This window comes from Phodopus roborovskii, unplaced genomic scaffold (assembly GCF_943737965.1).
Source record: "Phodopus roborovskii unplaced genomic scaffold, PHOROB, whole genome shotgun sequence".
NCBI classification, from domain to species: Eukaryota; Metazoa; Chordata; class Mammalia; order Rodentia; family Cricetidae; genus Phodopus; species Phodopus roborovskii.
In genome coordinates, this window is record NW_026126547.1 from 7,262,597 (window position 1) to 7,279,498 (window position 16,902).

Below are 16,902 nucleotides of genomic sequence, written 5' to 3' on the forward strand. Positions count from 1 at the left end.
CTAATCCTTTCTTAAATGTATCAAGGGTCAAATTCTACATTCTCTGAGATCTTACAAATGTCAAAATTTGGTTTGAGCTGAAGATGAACCTGGAACATATTTTCCTCCTGTGTGCTCTCTTTTCCACTTTCACAGTTTCTCACAGTTGCCACATGTGTCAGTGTGTTCTCTAGTGAGCACAGATTTGCTCTGTTTCTCTGTCTTTCCTGTACTCATACTACAGAAGCTGGAGTGTCAAAGTCAAACCCCTTGTATGGCTTGTGTTTTATTCGGGTGCATGCTCATGTTTCTTCATCAGCTAAGAGGAGCTCCCTTCGTAGGTTACAGAGGCTCTGTGTTGTAGGATATCATGTTAATATTTTTTTAAAGTATATAAAATGCCTTTCTTATCTTGAATGAAAATGCTTTATGAGGTATGTGCACACTCTATTATTCCCCTTCCTCCTACTTTTTCTAATGGTTCTTTCTTTTTTGTTTTTGTTTGTTTGTTTGTTTGCTTGCTTGCTTGCTTGCTTGCTTGCTTGTAGACCAGACCTTCTTCCTCTGGCTGCTTAGTGCTGGGATTGTTTTATAGGTTCTCTATTTCCAAAGAAATTCACTATGTCTTCATTTATTAAAACTATATCCCCTACAGTTCTTTGAATTATGCAACAGCTGCTTTTGTTCATTTACAATGCTTAAATTCCAGTTCACTACAGTTTGATTTGAATTAAAAATGTTCTGTTGTTAAATGTGATTTGTATTTTATTTTGCCTTTGTGATTCTATCAACTAAAAATCCCAGACATTTTTAAAGAACATAATTAATGAAAGAGTCTGAGCTCTGTTATCCTAAAAGTGGTAACTGTCACCCTGTCCTGTTCTCTAATCAAGGTACATGAAGACCATTTGTTTGTGGGATATAACTACACTTTCAAATCATCTATCATACCTCATCTTACAAAAATATAATTTGTTCATTTTACTTTTCTTTGGTTTGTGTTATGATTCACTCTAAGGCATTATATGAAAACCATTGCAGCCTTATTCTACATAATCAGTTGTAGATCACTGTCAGAAGTGTATAGTGATGGCTGAAAATATTTTCACATTATCTTTTCTACCTTTGCATCTAAAAGGGAGTTTATGAAGCTTTGCAAATCATGGTGGAAGAATAGCTGTATAACAAAAACACAAATAAAGTCATTCCTCATAAAATCTATTGAGATATTAGCCAGGTTTTCAAAAAATATATCTATGTTTTTACACTAAGTCTAAAAACACCATGGAAAAGAATAATGAACTTAAGCTTACTTCAAAAGTAGTTGAGTATCATACTCTGGTTTCTCTTCCGATCGTATAAATCTTTCGCCTTTTACAAAAGTAGTTGAGTATGGAAGGCAACAGTGAAAGAAAATAAAATAAACATAGTGACATTTTGAAGTAATAAATTGAAGATGCTTTTACTTCTGTTTGGTTTATCCTTTTCTTCTTTCCAGATCTGTGTTGTGTCGTGACTCTACACTCTTCTATCTCAAAATAAAACTGTATGAACGTAATATCTTTATTTTCTTCAGATTATATTTCATCAGTCTTTCTTTCACTTGATTAATGTCTGTGAATATGTGGAATATTATGTGTATGTATGTATAGATATTCTACAATTTTATATATATATATATATATGTTTTATATAAGTATGATGAAGATAAGCAGGAGATGAGTCAGGGAAAGAATGAATCACAGAAAGAAAGAAGATGAAGAATATAACTACATAAATACCATGAAAGTGTGGATGAAGTCATTTCTATCCTTAATCCTAGCTAGTATTGATTATCTCTTCTCCACTAACTTAAGATTGGTGGCAACAAACACCAATTGAAATGTACAGTGTTGAGTGATTAATTATGAACAAAATGAAGACATATGAAGTCTACAGATCATGATGAACAGGCTGGCATTAGAACTGAACATGGAGGGATATGATCATAGTATTGCTTTATTTGCAAGAATTATTATGCTTACATTAATTTGTAATAATTACTGGATAAATATTAAATTTCCCCATATGCTGAGAAAGCTATGAAGATCAAAAGAAACGTTTCACTTTATTCCTAGAAGTTACTGAGAGCTAAGTCATGTGGTGGGGACAAGTGGACCTCTTTAAGTCCCAGACCAGCTGAGTTGCATGTTGACACTCTGTCATAAGTAAGGAAATAAATACATAACCTGGTGAGAATATGAGGTATAAAGGTACTATGAAACCTACATATGCAATAAGGAACATCTTTAAGGGACATGTGATCAAAACACATTTGCAGATCAAATCAGTGGTGGTGCACCCCTTTAATCCCAGCACTCAGGACGAGGAGGCAGGAGGATCTCTATGATTTCAAGACCAGCTTGGTCTAAAAGAGCTAGTTCTAGGACAGTCACCAAAGCTACACAGAGAAACCATGTGTCAAAAAGAAAAAGACAAAACAAAACAAAACAACAAAAAAAAAAAAAAACAACCAAACAACAACAAAACTAATTGCAATGTGATGGCCTGACTGGGAAGCCTACATATATTGTAATTCTTTAGTGGCTTCTTTTCAAGGAGAGACTGAGTTAAAATGTGGCTGATTACAAGTATTGTAGCACTGTTTTGGTGAGGCGTGGAAAGAAACAATCTGCCAGCAAATGCAGATCTGAAATGAATGCAGGTAGAAAAGGAAATAGGTCACTCCATGCTGGACACAAAGGTCTTAAAAAACCCTTCAGGGCATCTATCGACTAGTTCCATTAAGTTTCTCTATTTTAAAAAGGAAAAGAGCACTCCAAATGCTGTAGGGAAAGAATGCAGATGGCCTGCAATGGGTGTACAAATATATCTTAAGCTGCTCTTGCTACACTATACTGAGGAAACTAAATTGTTTGCACCAGAGTAGGGTAATAGTGTAAAATAATAAATGTAGAGGAAATTAAGGCAAACAAAAGGGCATATTACTTTTTTACTTAGAAATGAGATAGGGTTGTAGAGAATAAGTAGACAGTAGCGCCATGTTTTAGCTTTTTCAAGTGTGATGGCTACTGATATTGTTGACCAGTATGGGGTGGACATAGGAAGTACTAAGTGGTGAGAAACAAGTGTGTATTATCATATGCTTTGCTCCTCAAGCCATTGGATGTCTGTAAAACATCAAATGTCCACAAAGAACTCTTCCTTTGTCTGCTTTAATGAAGAGGTTATCGCTCTGATGTACAATGATGAACAGATCGTTATTGACATAGTGTCTTGTTCACTAGAGGATATAAAACCTATTAGAAACAATTTATAGCATAAGGATATTTATTAGATTGACTTACATAAGGCTGAGTATTTCAATATTTTATTGGTAGTTGTTCATTCATAATGCCAAATACCTTGGTAGTTCCAATCTGGTGCCAAAGGCCAGGAGGATTCCTCGAGGGCACCTGGTCTTCAGTGCAAACCAGTCTAAAGAAACTGATTATCTGATGTCGGCAATTGTGGCAGCAGAATCACCAATGACAGGCAGGCAGGATAAAAAGAAACAGGCAAAAGAGGAAAGGCTTTCCCTCAGACCCTTTTGCTTGCACTCACATTCAGAATGGGTCCTCCCACTTCACTTAACATAATTGAGAATACCAAGAATCATGCCAGTAGGCTAACCTAATCTAGGTAATCCTTCCCTGGAAGATTATATTGACACTGGTTCTAGAGCCTGTCACAATGACACTAATAACCTTTATACAGAGGATATAATATCATAGGCTGAAATGCATATGAGCCAGATCTAATTTTCTGACTCAGAAGTAAAGAAGGAGAGTTCACAAATGGATAATTGTAAGGACCCAGAATTAGGTCATGAGGGTATTTTAAGACAGATGGACTACGTTGGTTGGCACAAATGCCAAGACTGAAAGAAGTCTAGGTCTTTCATGCCAAATGGAAAATGAAGTTGGATTGCTGAGTGCAGGGCTTTCTCCTGGCTGATTCTCGAGTGATGGCAGGTTTAGCATCCTGTTAGCTGTCAGGTAAGCAGTTAATTTGCCCTATATTTGGTATTTGCAACATACAGCAGGAAATGTTCTACAGAGTGTTTTGTTTATGCTGTCATTTGGAAGTAAGCATTTAAAACCACACGAGTTAACTTCTGAGCATAGCCAGTGTTTCATAACCAGTGAGTGTGTTCTACCTAGATGGAAGAAATAGCGATAGTTTTTTCTCATTTTAGTGAATGACTCTTGAGCTGGGATGTTAAGGAGAGAGGTACCTACAATGTGAGTTTCTTAGCACATAAACAATCATCAATAAATGCAAGAAACAGGTCACACCCCTTATATCTAGAAAACTTCTGATTATTTTTCTAAAAATTTTCCAGTAAATGTGAAAAATATTGTTATTTTTGCCATTTTAAATAGTCTAGTAAGCATAAAATTGTTTATCTGTTTTCTTTGAAGCAACAAGTAAATAAATCAAATTATATGTATATATATATACATATATATATGTATATATATATATATATATATATATAAAGCAGGACATATAAAATATAGGGACAATCATGTTGAATCTGTATAAGATGATCACTTTGACTAGAGTCTAGATCCTACCTTATACCTGGGATCCCATTTCACCCCTATAGAATCCACCAGGATTCCCCTTCACCCCTATAAACTACACCCCAGGATTCCACTATTCTCTTGTGGAGAATCCCATTCATGGCTTGTCCTACTCGTCTTTTGCTTATATGTGTTTTTAAAAATTACTACATTTATTTTATCAAAATATTATTGTATTATTTATTTATTTATTTATTGTATATTAAGGTAGGAGGTAAGAGTAATATATGGGGCACATGTGAAGTCAGAGTTCAACCTGTGATATTTTCTTTTCTCTTTCTACCTTGTGGGTCTTGGAGGTTGAACTCAGGATGTCAGACAAGAGGATAGGGACATTTAATTTCTGAACCATATTGCAGATTCCAAATGTTCTGAGAGTACAAATATGATTTTGTTGCTTCTTTCATTCTGGTCACAAATAACTCTCCTTAAATATGTCTGCTGCTCCCATGTGAGCCTGCAGATGTTTCCTAAATCAGAAGAATGTGCAGACATGTACTTGGGAATGCTTCACACACCACCTTGATGTTAGTCAGATGAAGTCTGACTATCTCTTCTTTTATAAACTTGATGCTTAAAATTAAGCATTTCTTAACATTAAGAAATTTCTGGAGGACCTAACTTCTAATCTAAACGTGGAGAAGGTATCATCTTGCAGATAATTTTGTGAGTTGAGAACATTTTATGAATGCCAATAGAATACAGTTCAAGGAATAGCTCATTAGTTAACTATGGCAGTCATTCTGTTTCTGGTTGTCATTGTGTTTTGATCTTAGAAAAACAAAGTTTATTTTTTCATTAAGGATGAGAAGTTATGTTCCAATAAGGTAAATTAGTAATTTTCCTTGAGATTTATACAAAAGCATTTTAAATATATATTTAAAGTCATCTTTCTATGAAGATAACTATAGAATACAACCTGTAAATGCTGTCTCCTTATTATTAAAATAAAAATGCTGTTACCTAAATGTTAAGATTATTTACATTGCTTTATTTTTTATAAAATACAAAGAATAAGGAATTATGCATCCTGAAGAAACTGTACATCCTAAAGAGTAGTATTTATCACTTAAAAATACTTTGAACCACAATTCTTCAGTCTTAGAAAATTTGTAGTTACATTTTGCATACATCCATGTATACAAACACACACACACACACACACACACACACGTGCGCGTGCACACACACATATATGCATATATGTGTGTACACACAATAACACACAAACATATAAACACACATAGGAGCTTTTGAAGAAATTCTTGAATGTATGCCATTTTTGATACTTCCTAATGTTGTTTTGTATAAAGGGCTATATTCAGATATTTAAAGGGAAATGAAATATTGAACAGTCTAAACTCAATACTGATAATTTAAATATACTTCAAATAATAATTTCAGCATATCCTTTAATAGTCCTAGGAATACACAAACACATTATTTCTAAAATACACATATTCTTTAAGTCATAACGTTAAAAGCATCTTGTCAGGTTTTGGTTGTGCTCTTAGTCTCCTTCAGAGGCTATGGAGGCAAGTGTTCCCTCTTCCCCATGGAAGCTATTCTTTATTAGGTGCCTGCTGTATCTTTCCTCTGCACAGCCTTTTTTGGATATCTGTGACTTGCCATTAGAGTTAGAATCCTCTTGGATAACACAAGATACTTTTTCATTTTCGACTTTTCTAACTCAAAGATACAAAAATCCTTATGTCAAATGCAGCTAACATGCAACATCTGACTCATCTAAATGACTGGGCATGATGAGGTACAATTTTGTCATTCTTCTTTTCATTTGTTTGTTAAAGTTGGTAAGTTTTTAAAGCCACAGTAGTCTGAGTCTATACAATGAATTTTATGAAGCTCTGACCAGTTTTCTCAAGATCAAGGAAGCCATGGAAAATCTCCCCTTATACTTGTCTGTGGTAAAAGCATGCCCTTCCTTTGCTTGCCATTTATGTCAATTTCAGTTGCAGATTAACTAGGAAGGGCATTCAAGATAAATAGTAACTGAGACCCTGTATTAAAATGACATTTGCATTATGGATGGGATTTTAAGTAACAATTTCTCTATGTTCTATGTAGTTTGATGCAACAGAAATTAATGGAATCCCATATGTGCCACCTGTGACAGGAGCCAGTGACAGCCCAATTCTAATTTGAGGGATACTGAAGTACATAAATCAATCATGGCAATGAGAAGACTCTGACATTTCTTGTGATTTACTTCCTCTTCAAGGACTTACTAGTTAACCTGCTTGAATGTTCAGGGACCTAATGAAAATCCATTGAAAATTTTGTATGATTGTGAGCTGTGCAGGTGATTCAGCACACAACACAAGGAGCAAACTTCAAGGGATTCCAGTTAAAATGGAAAATTGGGGTGATGTAAAAGTAGGTATCCATGAAAGGAATGACAGAATGCTACCCCCAAATTTAAAATGTCCAGTTGCATAGATGAAAGATAGTGAGTATATCCTTTATTATCCTCCACTGCAGGAACAAAGAACAAAGCAAACGGAAGAGACAGAAGGCCTGTCAAAGGTGATTTTACCTGGACAAAGCTCTAGAGTTGCTAATCCACAGCAGACACTGGGGTTCTGAACCTAAAACAAAACAACACAAAACAAAAAAGCAGGAGTTGGCATGATTTGCTTCTACAGGTAAGGCACAAGTCTCTGAAGTCAGATGAAGCTTCTGATCAGATTTTTGTTTTTATTTGAAAGACGTTTCTTTTCAAATCTCAAATTTGAGGTTGGGGGATGAAAGCATATTTAATGAGTTCTTAGTCCGTTGGTCATGAATTCTTTACATGTGATATGACAAAGCAGACACTGCGATAATAACATGCCATTTGATTTCAGAATGACCTATGGAACTAAAACATTGTTCCTTATATGTTCTTGTATTCATTACATTACAATAATGACAAGTAGAGAGAGTCCCTCTGTAAGGAGTAAGGTTTTTCCTCCCACTGCAGGTCTTGTCCCGCCACGGCGCCAGCCCCAATTAACACACAGAGACTCTGTATTTGATATAATGCTGTTGGCCAGTTACTGTCTTAAGTATTAACCCATTTCTGCTAATCTATGTATTTCCACGTGATCTCCTCTAACCCTAGGAGAGCCTGCTGGCATCCAGCTCTCTCCAGACTCTCCATCTTGACTCTCCTTACTACTTCCTCTTTTCTCCTTGACCCCTAGTCCCTCCTATTTTGCTTTCCTATTGGCCAACAGTGCTTTATTCATTAACCAGTATGAGAAACATATTTACAGAATGACATCTCCCATCATCCCTCTTAAGTGGGTAAATGTTGCCACACTATACTTGGACCCCATTGTAATTACTATGGTGAATCTGGCTTAAAAAATTCGGTAAAGCACAGAGGCAATGTGTAGAAAAGTATCTTTTTAGTCTATAATTTTGTCATTAAATGGGAAATTCTGGCATGAGTTGCTCCTTAGTAATGATGGTATGTGAATTAGACACTTTCAATTCATGTGTTACTGAACTTTTTGGCTAACTTAAAACATTTAGTTCTTCTCTCTCTCTCTCTCTCTCTCTCTCTCTCTCTCTCTCTCTCTCTCTCTCTCTCTCTCTTATTTTGTTTTTCACGGAGGGCCTTATGTGCAGTCCAGGCTGATCTCACACTCAGTAAAGCTGAGGCTGTTACTTGAAGTTATTTGAATTTCTTATTCTCAGGTCTCAGTTTCCTACAGCATATTATTACAAGTATGCATTCTATACTCCATGATTCATTTTTTAAAAGGATGAATACTTCTTTATAGTTTTTCCACAATGTAAGAGAATAAGACAGAAGTGTGGGTCTCAGTTAGGAGGCCGGGCAGTCTATGGGATCTCTGACAGCAGAACAAGGATGTAACCCTGGTGCACATTCTCCTTGGAGGGATACTTCCTTAGCCTAGAGGCAAGAGGGAGGGCCTAGGCACTATCCCAAAAGACTTGACAAATGTTGATGGTCCCTCCTGGAAGGCCTCACCCTCCCTGGGGAGTGGATGGGGGATGGGACAGGGGGATTGGGGGACCATGGCAGGATGGGAGGGAGAGGGAACTGGGATCCATATGTAAAATAAGAAAAAAAATGATGGAAACTGAAGCAGTCACCACAGTTAAACACTGAGCTGACTCCTGGAATCCAGTTGCAGAGAGGGAGGAGTGATAAGAAAAGGGGCCAAGACAAGGCTACAGAAACCCACAGAGACAGCTGACCTGAACAAGTGGGAGCTCATGGACCCCCAGACTGATAGCTGGAAAACCAGAATTGTACTGACTTAGACCCCCTGAGCGTGGGTCTCAGTTAGAAGGCCTGGGCAGTCTAAGGGACCTCTGACAGTGGAACTAGGATGTATCCCTGGTGCAGAAAAGGACATTGGAACAAAATTCCCATGGAGGGATACACCCTTTGCCTAGAGTAAGGAGGGAGGGCCTAGACCCTACTCCAAATGACTTGACAGATTTTGATGATCCCTCTTGGAAGGCATCACCCTCCCTGTGGGTAGGGTGGGAGGGATGGGAGGGAGACATGGGAAGGAGCGAAGGAGAGGGAACTAGGATTGATAAGTAAAATAAGGAATATGTATGTATGTATGTATGTATTAAAAAAAAAACATAAAAAGAAAGGTCGAGAGAACTACAAGACTGCTCCCAACTAACCATCTAAGCTTCCATAGAAAGGCTATCATAAATGCCCTTCCCGGAGAGTGAGATCAACAACTAACTTCTCCATGGAGCCCTCAACTAATGCCTGTTGAAAATAGGAGCAAACACCCATACATAAACACTGAGTCGAACTAGAACCCAGAAGCAGATGGAGAGGACAAGACCATGCGGTAGAAGCACATAGAGACAGCTTACCTGAACAAGGAGGAGCTAAGGGCCACTAGACTGATAGCTGGGAAGCCAGCATGGGACTGACTCAGGCCCCCCTGAATATGGGTCTCAGCCAGAAGGACTGAGCAGTCTAAGAGACCTCAGACACTGGAGCCAGTATGTATCCCTGGTGCACAAAAGGACTTTGCAAACATATCCCCCATGGAGGGATAACTGCCTTAATCTAGAGACAGGAGAGAAGCCCTAGTCCCTACTTCACAGGACCTGTCAGATGTACATGACCCCAACTGGATAGCATTCCCCTACATATGGAAATGGGGTGGGGGGATGGGAGGGGAGGGTGTTTAGAGTGCATGTGATAGGGCAGAGAGGGTAAAAGGGAGGAAGGAGGGAGGGAGGGCTGGGGGGAGGGAGGGAGGGAGGGGGAACTGGGATCGACATGTAAAATAATAAATTAAAAAAAAATGCTTTGACTCCAAAATTTAAGTTCAAGGACAAGTTACTGGGGAAAAGGAATTCTATTTTTGTTTCCACAGAAAATGAAAAGATGTGGATTCCTTCCAGACTAATGTGGTTTGATCACACCAGACCGCCTGAAACAGAGTACAAGCTGATCCTACATTCAAAACAGCTGGACAAAACAGCCCTACAGACTACAGCCAGGATATCTGAATCTTCTTCGAATCCCCTAAGACAGCGCCCATTACCAGCAGGAAGTAGTTTGGAAAGAACGACACCCAAATTCCCAAATATTGTGTATAAATGTTTGTTTTCATTTAATTGGACTTTGTTATATAAAATTAAATAATAAAAAAATAAAAGTACATTGAAAAAAAACATAAAACAAAAAAATTTAAAAAGACAGAAGTGAAGAAAATGGAGACAGGTCACTTCAGGCTTAGCATCAAATTGCAGACTGTGCTGAGGATATCCATTTGCTTGTTTTCTCTAAGTCTTTCATAAGAACATGATCAATGTTATTATTCCACCAATTTGAAAATTGTAACAAATGGAAATACTGTTCTGAACAGTATTCAATCTTCAATATAATACATTTTTGTCATTCATTACTTTGAGCCACTCATAATTGTTAAACCTTTGTAACACCTTTCCAAAGTAAACAATTGGCATAGATCTTCTTAAACATTTGACCACCAAGGTCTCTTTGGTGAGTTCTAACTCTTCTATGTTTTTTGTAAAACAGCCATTAGTTTATTTATTTTGATTAGACACTTTCTATGGATAATAAGCTCATCTTTGACAACACACTTGACTTGTAGTAACCCATATTTTGTCATGTTTATTGACATACTACCTAGTCAGTATGGCCTAGAGTTAGATTGAGTTAATTTGCTCATCCCTGAAGATTTAGTAATCAAACATTGTTTCATTATTATTCAGTAAACTTTCAAATGAATGAAAGCAATGAAGATTAGTGGGGCTGGGTAGAGGAATAGAGAAGTGGTTAGAAGAGGGGTTTTAGTGATAATTAAATAATAAACTAGTTTTATAGAAATACAAAGGAAATGATCAGTAATAGTTTGCTGGTGAAGAAATCCAAGTCCATGTATCACAAAATATATACATATAAAGAGAACTAACTCATTTATGGGACTCTCTTTTTCTCTTTCACTTTGTGAGTGTATGTGTATCTCCCTATATATTTTAGTTAGTAAATATTGGAGACTGAGAAAGAAAAAATATATATGTATAAAACTGAGCTCGAACCTTGGTACTGGAGAGCAGGTTCTCCAAAATGAACTTATTTTAATCCAGAGGGGAATGAAATCAGCTTACCTCGGTACAACAAAGTGTTCTTTTAATTAAGACAAATTATGATTTAATCTATCCAGATTTTTCAGAAATAGTAAGGCTGAGTGTTGGTTGGCAAATTTTTTGCTTCAAAATATGATAGATTAGATATGAAATTGACTGGCAGTTGATTGTGATGAATAGATAGAAGATAGACAGATAAAAATATTGTTTGTTTATATGCAGCCAGAGTATAAAGGATAATTCTTTCTGTTTCGGCAGACAGATGTTTGAAGACTGTCATTATGGAAAGCTAAAGAATGTTTATCATTCAATAACTATTAACTACTTTCATTTCCAACACATAATAATTGAATTAATTTATTATGCAGGTGGCCCCTCATATTTATATTTAAAAAGAACAGTAACAGTTATGATCAAAATATCCACATTTACATGGGTGTAGGAGAAGAAGGCCTTGTGATATGATTAAATTTCTCAAAGCCATGAAAGCCACAGTAGGGACTGTTGAAATTCCAGTCCAATTCTTCAGCGCCATTGTGCTTTCCATTCTAGAAATTCTGAACATTATTAATAACTGGAATACTGCTGCACATATGTAAACTAGAACACCTCGTGAGGAGCTTTGTATCCCTAACTTTCCTGTGACTACTAGACAAAAATACTGGAATCTATTAACTTAGTAGATCCACACTGCCTTCCACCAACCCAAAGTATAAACATATCATTGGACATTATCTTGGGCCACAGACAAGCTTTTCCAGTGTTGCTATATTGGTCTCTCTTATGTAGCCAAGAGCATATTTTATCTTGTTTTATATTTAAAGTAAAAACAATCTTATTTTACATACCAATCTCTGTTCCCTCAACATCCTGCATGGATGTGGATTTGGGTATATGCCTAAGAGGGGGATTGCCAGGTACTGTGGTAAACTAATTCCCATTTTCTTGATGAACCCCCATACTGATCTCCAAAATCACTGTATGAGTTTTCACACCCACCAGCAGTTTAGGAGTGTTCCCATTTCTCTACATCCTCTCCAATGAGTCATTATTGGTGTTTCTAATTTTAGCCATTCTAACAAGAGTATGATGGTCTCTCAAAGTTGTTTTGATTTGCATTTCCCTGATAGCTAAGGATGTGGAGCAATTTCTTAAGTTTCCTTGAGCATTTTTGATTTCCACTATTGAGAATTCTCTCTTCAGTTCTGTACCCCATTTTTAATAGGGTTATTTGGTTTTTTGTTGACTAGTTTCTTGTGTTCTTTGTATATTTTGGAGATCAGCCCTTTGTGGGATATGGGATTGGTGAAAATCTTTTCCCAGTCTGTGGGCTGCCGTTTGGTCTTGTCAACTGTGTCCTTTGCCTTACAGAAGATTCTAGGTTTGAAAGGGTCCCATTTATTAACTGTGCCCTCAGTGTGTGTGCCCATAGAGTTATGTTCAGGAAGCAGTCTCCTATACCAATTTGTTCAAGGTACCTCCTACTTTCTATTCTAAGAGGTTCAATGTTACTGGATTGATGTTGAGGTCTTTGATCCATTTGGAGCTGAGTTTTGTACATGGCAACAGAAATGGGTCGATCTGCAATCTTATACACAACATCATCCAATTGTGCCAGCACCATTTGTTGAAGATGCTGTCTTTGCCCCATTGTATAATTTTAGCTGTTTTGTCAAAAATCAGGTGTTCATAGGTGTGTGGATTAATATCAGGATTTTCAATTCGTTTCCATTGGTCTACCTATTTTTTGCCAATACCAGGCATTTTCAGAACTATAGCTCTGTAGTAGGGCTTAAAATTAGGAATGGTGATGCTTCCTGAAATTATTTTATTGTATAGAGTTGTTTTGGCTGTCCTGGGTCTTTTGTTTTTCCATATAAAGTTGATTATTATCCTTTCAAGGTCGGTGAAGACTTTTGGTGGGATTTTAATGGGGAATGCATTGATTCTGTAGGTTGCTTTTGGCAAGATTGCCATTTTTACTATGTTTATTCTACCTATCCAAGAGCATGGGAGATCTTTCCATTTTCTGGTATCTTCTTTAATTTCTTTCTTTAGAGCGACAAAGTTCTTATTATATAGGTCTTTTACTTGTTTGGTAAGCATTACCACATGATACTTTATGTTGCTTGTGGCTATTGTAAAGGGTGATATTTCTCTGATTTCTTTCTCTGTCTCTTTGTCGTCCGAAAAAAGTAGGGCTACCGATTTTTTTGAGTTTATCTTGTATCCTGCTAGTTTGCTAAAGGTGTTTTTCAGCTGTAAGAGTTCCCTGGTAGAGTTTATTGGGTCACTTATGTAAACTATCAGGTCATCTGTAAGTAGAGACAGTTTGACTTCTTCCTTTCCAATTTGGATCCCCTTGATCTCCTTTTGTTGTCTTATAGCATTAACTAGAACTTCTAGTACGCTATTGAAGAGACAAGGAGAGGGCAGCCTTGTTTTGTTCCTGATTTTAGAGGATTTGGCTTAAGTTTCTCTCCATTCAGTTTGATGTTGGCACCTGGTTTGCTCTTATTATGTTTAGGTATGTTCCTGTTATCCCTGACCTCTCCAAGACCTTTATCATGAAAGGGTGTTGAATTTTGTCGAAGGATTTTTCTGTGTCTAGGGAGATAATCATATGGTTTTTCTTTTTCAGTTTGTTTATATGGTGGATCAAGTTGATAGATTTTCTTATGTTAAACCATCCCTGCATTCCAGGCATGAAGCCTACTTGGTCATGGTGGATGATTTCTCTGATGTATTCTTGAATTTGGTTTGCCAGTATTTTATTGATTATTTTTGCATCGATGTTCATCAGGGATATTGGTCTGTAGTTTTCTTTTAATTGTGTCTTTGTGAGGCGTGGGTACCAAGGTTATTGTGGACTCATAAAAAGAGTTTGCCAATGAACCTTCTGTTTCTATCTTGTGGAGCAGTTTGAGGAGTAGTGGTATTAGTTTTTCCTTGAATGTCTGGTAGAATTCTGCACTGAATCCATCTGGCCCTGGAGTTTTTTTGGTTGGAAGGCTTTCGATGACTGCTTCTATTTCATGCCAGGTTATAGGTTTATTTAAGTTGTTTGTTCTTGATTTAATTTTGCTAAGTGATAGTTATCTAGAAATTTGTCCATTGCCTTTGCATTTTCAATTTTTGTGGAATACAGATTTTCAAAGTATGACCTCGAAATTATCTGGATTTCCTCTGTGTCCGTTGTTATGTTCCCCTTTTCGTTTCTGATTTTGTTAATTTGCATGTTTTCTCTCCTTTTTCGTTAGTTTGTATAAAGGTTTGTTTATCTTGTTGATATTCTCAAAATACTAACTATTCGTTGCATTGCTTTTTTTGTATTGTTTTCCTCCTTTCTATTTTGTTGATTTTAGCCCTCAAGATGATTATTTTCTGGCATCTACTCCTACGAGGTGAGTTCACTTCTCTCTGTTCTAAGGTTTTCAGTTGTGCTGTTAATTCTCTTATGTGACTATCCTCTGTTTTCTTCATATGGGCACTTAGTGCAATGAACTTCCCTCATAGCACTGCTGTGATGGTGTCCCATAAGTTCAGGTATGTTGTGTCCTCATTCTCGTTGTATATTGGAAAGTCCTTAATTTTTTTCTTTATTTCTTCTTTGACCCAGGTGTGGTGCAATTGCACATTGTTCAGTTTCTATGAGTTTGCAGGTTTTCTGCTATTTGTGTTGTTGTTGAATTACAATTTTAAAGCATGGTGGTCTGCTAAGTTCCAGGGGACTATTCCTATTTTCTTGTATCTGTTGAGGTTTGTTATGCCACCTACTATGTGTTTGATTTTAGAGAAGGTTCCATGTGGAGCAGAGAAGAAGGTATATTCTTTTGTGTTTTGATAGAATGTTCCATAGATGTCTGTTAACCCCAGTTGAGACATAACTTCTGTTAGTTTTTTTGTTTCTTTGTTGAGTTTCTGATTTGTGGTCCTGTGTAGTGTTGAGAATGGTGTATTGAAGTCTCCTACTATAAGTGTTTGAGGTTTTATATGAGCTTTGAGTTTTAGTAGTTTTTCTTTTAAGAATGTGTGTACCTTTGTATTGGGGCATAGATGTTCAAAACTGAGACTTTGTGTTGATGGATTTCAACTGCGATGAATAAGAAATGACCGTCTTCATGTCTTTTGATTAATTTTGGTTTGAAGTCTAGCTTGGGAGATATTAGGATAGCCACGCCTGGTTGCTTCTTGGTTCCACTTGATTGGAAAATATTTTCCAACCCTTTACCCTGAGGTAATATCTATCTTTGAAGCTTAGATGTTTTTCTTTTATGCCACAGAAGGATGTATTCTGTGTTCGTATCCATTCTGTTAGCCTGTGTCTTTTTATAAGTGAGTCAAGACCATTAATGTTGAGGGTGATTAAGAACCATTGATTGTTGATGCTTATTTTAGGGTTGTTGTTGGGAGTGGTATTGTGAATATATTTGTTCTGCTTTACCCTTGGTTTCTAGTGTAGTTGGATTATCTGTTGCCTACATTTTTGTGGGTGTAGTTACCTTCCTTGGGTTGGAGTTTTCCTTCCAATACTTTCTGTAGGTCTGGATTTATAGATACGTATTGGGAAAATCTGGCTTTGTCATTAATAATCTTTTTTTCTCCATCTATAATTATTGAGGGTTTTGCTTGGTATAGTTGCCTGGGTTGGCATCCATGTTCTCTTAATACTTGTAGAACATCTATCCAGAATCTTCTAGCCTTGAGGTTTTCCATGGAGAAGTCTCCAAAGTAGGTTGGACTGTTGCCTCCAGTGCTCAACCAGAGCGGCAGGACAGTGGGCAGGGTAGGGCACAGGGTAGGGGGGGCAGACTCGCGGTAGGGATGGATGGGGGTGTATCAGAGCTCCAAAGGTGCTCTAAGGGGACAGTACACAGCCAAAAACATGTTTTAATTTTGCATTGTTTTATAACTTTCGTTGTTCTGTAAAACTATAAAAACATCATGAAATTGTTTCTGTTTTGGAACATCGAATTTGGGGGCAACCAAAATACATGTTTTCGGGAAATAGTCATTAAAAACATCTCCAGAATAAAATGTTTCTCATTCTCTTTAAGATGAGAGTTGTGACTTTGTTTATTTTTTGTTCATTTGTTTTCATCGATAGCTGGTAGAAAACAATTCCTGTTTGGTATCTATGATATATATGGGTTCCACTGTTAAGAATGACTGGTAGCATCATTTGCTGTAGGGCCAAGGCCCTCCTTCCCGTCTTTAGGCTAAGGGAGTATCCCTCTAAGGGAAGTGTGCTTCTAAAGTCGTTTCATGCACCAGGGATACATCCTGGTTCCACTGTCAGAGATTCACATGACTTGACAGATTGAAGACCTCGCCTTCCCTGGCTAGTGAATGTGGAGTTGGAATGGAACTGGGTGGGTTGAGGAGGGATGAGAGGATGTAGGGAGAGGGAACTGGGATAGATATATAAAATAAAAAAAAAGAATCATAAAATTAAAAAAAGTTAAAAGAATGTCTGGTAGAGATAATCTGTCTTGAAACAGTGGAAATGTGAACTCTGTATAGTCAATTTTCTTTGATTTCTAGGACAATGTGTTTGCAAGTTCACTTTTACAAATGTCTGTTTTACCATTGTCTCATTTGTTGTTACTAGGACCATCATTGTCATTTGTGTCCAAAATCAAGATATGCCATTCACATGTACAATGTT